The sequence below is a fragment of the Lepus europaeus genome, chromosome 2, assembly GCF_033115175.1.
Source record: "Lepus europaeus isolate LE1 chromosome 2, mLepTim1.pri, whole genome shotgun sequence".
NCBI lineage: Eukaryota > Metazoa > Chordata > Mammalia > Lagomorpha > Leporidae > Lepus > Lepus europaeus.
In genome coordinates, this window is record NC_084828.1 from 90764585 (window position 1) to 90773176 (window position 8592).

Below are 8592 nucleotides of genomic sequence, written 5' to 3' on the forward strand. Positions count from 1 at the left end.
CCAGTCTGACACCAAAGGACTGAGCTTACCCATTGTGCTACCCTGCTACCCACAATAAAGAGGTACTTTCATCTGTATACTCAGAGTGGGTACATGGACTTTCTTCCCCTTATTAATATGGAGTGGCTTGCAAGAAAATATATATTCTAATTATTTTTTTAAAATATTGCAACAGTACTTTCCTGTCATTTGTAAAGATTCAGCTTCTGACAAGCTTGTAGATGGAATATTATTTTTTCCCCATCAAAACTACCTTTGGGAAATTCATACATATAGCATGGTTATTTGTGATTTTTTGAATATCATATGTAAACTGAAGAATATTTATTACTAAAGCTGGAATTCATAATGATTTATTGGATCTCACTGATTGGGTGACTGGGGAAATGAACAAGTGATTGGATACTTAAAAACAAAGTCAAGAGTGATTTCTGGAGGAGTCAGTGATATCTGTCCCGGAAGACTTTGCTTTCTCTTCCTCCCCAGAACCACCCCATTGTGCAGCAGGAAAGGAAAGCATGTCTACATTGGCTTGTAAATGACGTACATTTATCCCAAATGCCTCACTCTGGTCTGATCTATGCTAGCATCTCCAAAGGCACTGTTGTCCACAGAACTAAATCAAACCTCAGCTGGGTTTCAGGGTCCTCCACCCTTGTCTGACTCCAGATCACTTCTCCATTACTCTCTTCCACCAAACTTCAAACCTCTGCTTTTCAAAAACTCTCCCAGCCCTCTGCTGTTTTGTTGAACCCCTAACCCTCTAATTCTGTCAAAGTCCTAACAAGTTTTTAAGGTTCAGTTTAAACTACACCTTCCTGACATGAATGTCCTAGGTACCCCCACTTAGAATATTTTCTTCTTTGTATTTTCTATTGCACACAATCATACATCTATGTCAAAACTGGCCTGTGATCATCTTGATTCAACTGTGTTTTCTCCTGTTCTACCATTGAGTTGCTAACTGGCAGGGTGAAGGTCACATTCATCCATGAATAGTCTTTCATCAACACTGTTCCTGGCAAGAGGAAGCTTTTAATACATTTTGGTTTCCTTGAATTGAGCTACTTACACAAAACAGTGAAATTATTTTGTGACGATGCATTAGCATGAAAGACCACCATCCAATAAGCTTTTTCTAAGCACAAAACAAATCATTCAACTCTGAGTATCAAAGACAAAATCCATCTTTAAGCTTCTGGAGATTTATTTATGCTGTCTTCCAGACCTCTTTCATGCTGTCTTCCCACCAGACAGCATGACTGTGATTCCTCCTATTATCCAGAGTACGAATAAGAATTATTACAATGCCAAATTAGTGGCAGAAGTCATTGATTTTAGAAAGGAAAATTAATAATGCACAATGAAACTGTATTTATAGAATCTCATTCAGGCACTCTTTGCACTTATTCCCTAATAATAATAATTCATTGTATACCTATTTGCAGTTGGATTATCAGTACATGATTTTACCTTCATATTAACACAGAAAAGCTAGACTCATTGCTAATGTATCAATGAGAGAGCTGAAATGCAGACAGGTAAAAAGACAAAATTATTATTAAGTGCTAAACTTGGGTCTGAAATCCAGGTCCCCTGTCTGTCTCCTGTCTGGGTTGTCTACTCCCAGGCATTCAGGTTTTTTTATCCAGTTTCCACTGTGTTACAAAATACCCGAGGCTGGGTAATTTGTAAAGAAAAGAGGTACATTTCTCACACAGTTTTTGAGGCTCAAGGCACTGGCATTAGCTAGGTTCAGATGAAGACCCCCTTGGCTTTTTCACAAGGCAGCTGGCATCAGCTAGGAGTAGGTGTAAGAGAAAGAAATCACATGGTGAGATAGAAAGCCAGAGTGGGGAGAGGGGTCAATCTTTCTCTTTATGACAATCCTGTCTCAAGAGCTCACTCGGCGCCCAGTGGTAACTGCCCTAATTCCTTCTGAGAGCAGCATCCCCGGTGCTCTTCCTCCAGATTCTACTTCTTAAAGGTCCCACCACCTTTTTAACATTCTAACACTCAGGACCAATCTTTCACACATGGACTGTTGGGGGACAAACCACCTCCAAACCATAGCAGCTGTCAAATAACTTCCCGAGAGCATGCATTCCAGTTGAGTAGTAGCTTCCTCTCCAGTTTCCAGGAGTCCTTCCTTTAGGAGACCTGTGTATAAATCTTTACCTTTACCACCCAACCACACCCAGTCAAGCACACTGAGCAGTCCTCAGTCTCATCACTTTACAGTGTTCCAGTGTCTAGGTTTCTAATGACATTTCAGAAACTTACTTTTAATGTTTTTCCAAGTCCTCTGCTTTCAAGAAATAACTAATGTCCTAATCCTTTAAACCCCACTTCCTCCTTTCACCTTCATCCTGCCCAATGAACTACCTTATTCCTTCAAGTCTTGTCTTCCAAACTGAAATTAGGGGTATAACTGTACTCAAAGGAGGTGCTCTTTTTAAGTGAACTAAATCCTTATCTTGGCAGGGCACTGATTAATAATATAGACTCCCCATTGTCTAGAACAGAGCTTCACTCATAGCAGGTGCTCAGTAGATACTTACTGCTGAGTAAAGTAAGACAAGAAATAATTACATTTATAAGCACACTATTTAGACTCATAGAGACAATCACAATAAAAGCTAGAACAGTAATGGTTGTGACAGGAAGGACATGAATCTGGAAATTGTCACCTTTGTTCCATGCCTTCTGGAGAATTTGTCTTTAGGATGGAGTCAACATAATCCGACACAGGCTTTCTCTCTGAAAATGGTGCCTTCCCTACCTGAAACTGGAACATTATCTTGTGGAAAACACAAAGATACTATGTCTGCACCAGTTCTAACCCTGTGGATGTATTACTTTAATGAAAATCCAGACATTAAACAGGTCTTACCAATCAGTCTGTTCATATTCTTTATAACTTGTGGTATGAGTTGCACAAGCAACAACCCAAAAGCCTCTAGTAAGAGCTCTCCCTTCCGTTCTCCTTCCTGTAGCCTAGAACAAAAATAGAAAAAGCAAACTGACATGTACTGGCAGGGAATCCCACTCCTCTTTCACTTGCTCAACACTATTTCTTTCTGAGTTGTTTCCTAGGTCCTCTCCCTATCCATTCTCTCCTGAACCTGTTCCCAGAGTGTGCTGGGAACAAACTATGCCCCACATGCTCCTGTCCAACTGTGTCTCCAGCCTCCCAGGCCCTGGGCAGCTCAGCTGCTCTGAGGGAGAGAGACACTGCCTCCGGGTATGACTTCTGACCAGCCTAGTCACTGATGCTGAATGCAAATGATGTGTCTGACTGGAAATGATGCAACTTAAGCAGAAGCTGGAAATCAGTGCTGAAGTTTGAAGTGGAAGAGAGACAAAGAATCCTAGGTGGAAGGGAATAGGTATATACCATGGGCCTGCCTCTGCTGCTACTTGGCTCTGGGTCCCTGAATTTCTCTGGGCCACAGATTGCTACCCTTTAAGAAGAGGACAAGATCCCACCTCGCTAACCTGGTAGAATTGGAAAATTAGATGAGACTTTGGGTGAAAAACAGTTTTAGGAAATATTGAGGCCAGCATTGTGGCATAGCAGGTAAAGCCACTGCCTACTATGCCAACATCCCATATTGGTACCTTTTCAAATCCTGGCTGTTCCACTTCCGATCCAGCTCCCTGCTAATGTGCCAGGGAAAGCAACAGAAGATGGTCCAATACTTGGCCCCTGTACCCACACTGGAGACCTGGAGGAAGCTCCCAGCTCCTGGCTATTACAGCCATTTGTGGAGTGAACCAATGGATGGAAGACTCTCTCTAACTCTGCCTTTCAATTAAATAAAATAAATCTTAAAAAAAAAAGTTTTGGGAAATATTTCGGCCATGTATGTTTTGAAAAACTTATTAACATACATTGAGTTGGAAAAAGGAGAAATTGGTTGTTCTCTCTAGTTTGGAACTTGGAGTCCTAAAGCAGCTAACTCAGCAGCTTTGGGGAAAGAAGTCTGGCTTCATGCCTCCTGCCCTAGTTGTTCCAATCCAGCACATTGCTCTAGAATAGAAGCATCATTTAGATGTAATCTATAAAAGCAAACTGAGATAGGCACGTGCACTGTTCTCCAGGCCCTTCCCCAAGCCCCAGGGGACAGTCATGCTGACTCTGGGAAACCTGTGCTTTCTCCCCAGCCCTAACCTGCAGAGTCAGGTTCAGAAAATAAGCCTGGAGGGCCAACTGTTCCTCGGGAATGTTCACAGCACTGAGTTGAAGTCAAACAGCTCTGTGACACTCGTGCTAGCCTTTGTCAGGGTGGAACCAAGTTGACTTCCCCAGTCTCTGGCAGTGGCCTAGGATCAGTATTCTGGTGGGTGAGGGAAGGAGAGTGAATGAGCGAGATCTTCCATCTGCAGGCTCACTCTGTGTGACGGTTAGGCCAGGGATGGGCTGGGCCAGACTGAAGCCAGGGGTACAGAACTCAATCCAAGTCTCCACTACTGTCTCCCAAGGTTTGCATTAGCAGCAATCTGGGATGGAAAACTGAGCTGTGACTTGATCCAGGCACTCCAACACATGATGTGGGCTTCCCAAAGATGTCTACAGTACAAGTATTGCAAAGAGGCAGCAGGACACAGCCCGAGCAGACAAGTACAGACCATGGAAGGGCTTCCTGAGGCTATAAAAGGGCTGGATCTGCCCCTCAACAGGGTGAAGGCAATGAAGTTGGGCAAGAAGAAGAAACAGCCACAAAATTTTAGACCTCAGAGTCCAAGGTACCTCAGGGGATTCTAGGCACAAACCTGGGGCAGAGTTGATTCACAGAGAATGTGTGGATCATGCAGTGCCCTTGGAAATGATGTGGGAATCCCTGGAAATCAACCCATGGGTATCTGCTTCTGAGCTCTCCTGGGTCAGGCAGAAGAGGCCATTGTGGAACCTGTCAAATTCTTCTAACCTGAAATCCAGGAGCTCGCAGGCAGTGGTTTTTGGTTGTGGAAGTGGGGTTTAGGGCAGCTAGAACTTTTAAACATAATCATCTCCTCCCACCTGCTTCCAAAGAATACCAGAGGCTCAAGCTTGAGCACACAAGTTGAGACAATGGGAAAAGGCTTCCAGGCCAGTTGTGAAGTCAGGAATCTCTGGTAGGAGCCTGGGTGGCAGGCAGACATGCTCAGCATGGTGGAGAGCAATGGCAGAGGGATGCAGGTAGGGACTGGGGTCAGAGGACCTAGGAGGAGGTACGTGGTCCCACACACAGGCTCAGGGGAAGAGCAGGCCCTGCATGGTGGATGACATAAGAAAATCAAGGATATTGGCAAGAAAAGCGGACATAACACAAGGCTTTAGACAATGGGGGAATAGGGCAAGGCTAGGATTCCAGGAGTAGAGAGAGAAGTCATAGTGCCAGGGCCACAACAGCCAGGCTGACTTGAGGCCAATTTCCTGGAGCTACTAACCCAGGGATTATTGAATTCTAACTGACATTTCCTTACTTCAGATAAATTTACCCACTGTGGATCCTAGGGAGAGGCTGTACCTTTACCAACACAGCAGAGAGCCAGGGAAGTCTCAGAGGAGCCCCAACTCTTTCCAGGTTCCCCGTTTGATTTTTCAGAAATCCCATCACATCTGTGGGCCGAAGCCAATGCATGTGTGCACCAAGAGCACTGGAGCACAGCAGAGGTGTCTAAAATGCTGTCTGGAATCCCGGGGGTCCCTTAAAAGGAGGGGGCCTCGCAGGTCCCTGGGGGGTCAGGGAAGCGTGAAGCTCAGAAAGCAAGATCAGAAACCCCTGCCCACAATCTCCTGGAATATTTGGGGGTTGCATAGGTGGTTTTGTTTGGAAGCCACATAAGGCAGGCAGTGAAAAGGAAAGGTAGAGGAGGGGCAGAGAATAGAACAGAAGAGGCAGGGAGGAAGGAAGTCAAGCAGAGGGCCTGGCTGGCCCATGTCCCTGCTCGGGTCCAGCCCAGGTGCTCTCTGACCTCGCCTCCACCAGTGCTCCCCAGCCCACATTTTTCAAGAACACTTGTGTGTGTTCCTTTCTGCTGTGCTCTCTGGGAAGGATCCATACATCAGGCCAGAAGCAGCCGCGGCTGGGATCTCCTGCCCTAGCTCCAAGGACTGCTGGCCTGCACAGAAGGAAACCAGGGGGGTTTGTGGGCTGCGTGGGAGGGAAGCCGAGGCCCCGAGCTGTAAATCAGGCTCAGAGGTTTGGATTGCCTACAGCTTGACCTTCAGATGCCCCTCGAGACTCCAGAACCTTCACACTCACACCCAGGTTCAGGGAAGCCTGCCCAGCTCCCGGGCTGCCCCTGGAAGCTGGGCCCACTTGGGGAGGAGTTGTTTTGATTTTTCAGGAAAAACTCCTCAAAGCCAAAGCTTCTCTCCCAAGAACAACACAGGCAGGGATTTTCTACGTGCTCCAGAGCTGAAGCCTTTGGGAGACTTCTGGCCATTGCCTTGCCAAGGAGACCAGCGGATAACATCCACCTGGGGAAATAGTCTGTGCGTGTCCTCATAACTGGTTTTTACGCTACACACCTCCTTCCCCTGCCAGACCAGAGTGCTACCTGGTGTATTTTCATGGCTTTGCTCTACCACTGCCCACCTCTGACAGTGCTGCCCATCCCTCAGTACCCAGCCCATAAGCCCAGGAATTCAGTAGAACACGGGGATGTGGCAGGTCCAGGTTGAACTTAGGATCTCATTTGTACACACACACCCCATCTGGGAGAGAGCACCACGCTAACAGATTTATTGCAATCACCTGCAAGTGTGGCAGCAGAAGGAGCCCCCAAACTAGGAGTCAAGCGACGCATGCCCTAGAGTACCTTCCCTCCATGCCGGCTCAGGTGAGTCACTTCCTCTTTCCAGGCATGTTTCCACTTCTGGAAAATGCAGGGGTTTCTTCATTCATCCAAGTAGCACTAACCACTCACTGCCTGCTCTCTAGTGATGTGACTGTCCTTGCCCAAGGTCACAGGAAACGAACAAAAGCTACATTGGGCAAATCAGCTCTAGCAATATATAGGGTACCAGATATCTAGGGTCCAAGTCAGTTCACCTCTGGTGCAGACACCTAAAGGAGCAAACGGGACATATTCTCACCCCCTCTGAAATCTCAGGGACCCGCAGGAGAGCAACTCGGAAGGGCAGTCACCTTACCAGGAGGCGGATGCTCTGAGTTGTTAGTAGACTGGGTGGGGGGGTGGGGGTCCTGAAGGGTGTCCCAGAAGAGGTGACAGCGCGGTTGAACACCTCTCTGCCAGACGACAAGAGGAAAGGAGACGACTCGGCCAGCCGGAGGAGGTTCGAGTAATTCCCTGCTAACTGCTGGTTGTGGGACCGGAAGGGGAAGTGAGAGCCCAGGTACCTCAGATCTCTGGGGGCCTGTGAGTGTCGGGCTACAGGGGGTTTCGTTGCCTTCAGTTTTCCCGAAGGCAACGGAGAAACACTGAAAGGCAGGGAAACAGCACAATCACATTTACGTTTGAGAGGTTTCACTCCGGCTCCCTCTCAGGGCACGGTTCAGGAGGCGGGAAAACAGGAAGCAGGAAGATCACTCCGGAAGCAAGAGGTGTCCCAAGCTGCGCCAGGCACAATGGGAAGGAGGAAGCAGGAAGTGCAATCCAAGTACATAGTAAGGGCTCATAATGAATGAGCCTTTTCCATTTCTAACTTTCTAGGACTCCACAGCTAAAGAAATCTCCCCACACGCATCTCACCTCCCATTTTTACCACCCTCCTGCCGCCTCCCACACGCTGTGAAGTCTGGCTGGCCCCTCCCACTCCTGCACACACTGCTGCCGGGGAGGCTTAGATAATAGGCGTGGCAGCAGGCCCGGGCCTTCCCGCCATCTTCTCCCAGCACATTCTGCTGCCAGAGCAGTTGGCCGCCGCCATGAGTGTTAATTGGAGAGACATCTGAAGTGACCAGACTGGTTATGCCGCCGCCATGATAGACATACTCCATCTGCTCTAACCAGGCGCGGCTCAGCACACACACAGGAGGCCGGCCTGATTCCCTGTGTGCAGAGGACTTGGTAGAAGTTCCACTCAAAGAAGTTACATGCATAGGCGCTTCAGCAGAAAACTGCCTCAGAGAGCAGAGAGCAGCGAGTCCACATTCTGGGTGTTTTGTTTTTGTTTTTGTTTTTTTTTAAGGATTTACTAATTTATTTGAACCGCTGTTACAGAGAGGAAGAGGCAGAGAGAGATCTTTCATTTGCTGGTTCACTGCAAACGGCTGCAATAACCAGAGCAGATCTGACACCAGGAGCTTCTTCGGGGTCTCCCACGTGTGGGTGCAGGGGCCCAAGCACTTAGGCCATCTTCCACTGTTTTTCCAGGCCATAGCTGAGAGCTGGATCAGAAGTGGAGCAACCTGGATTCAAATCGGCACCCATATAGGATGCCGGCACTGCAGGTGGTGTCTTTATAAACTGTACCACAGCACCAGCCCCCTCATTAATAAGGAGGCAAATTAGGGCAAGTCTTGCCCTGGGTTATACTCAGGGGCCAGGTGTCCTGTTTCTGCCTCTTTTTTTTTTTTTTTTAATGTATTTATTTGAAAGGCAGAATTTGAAGGGGGGAGACAGAGAGAAAGAGTTTCC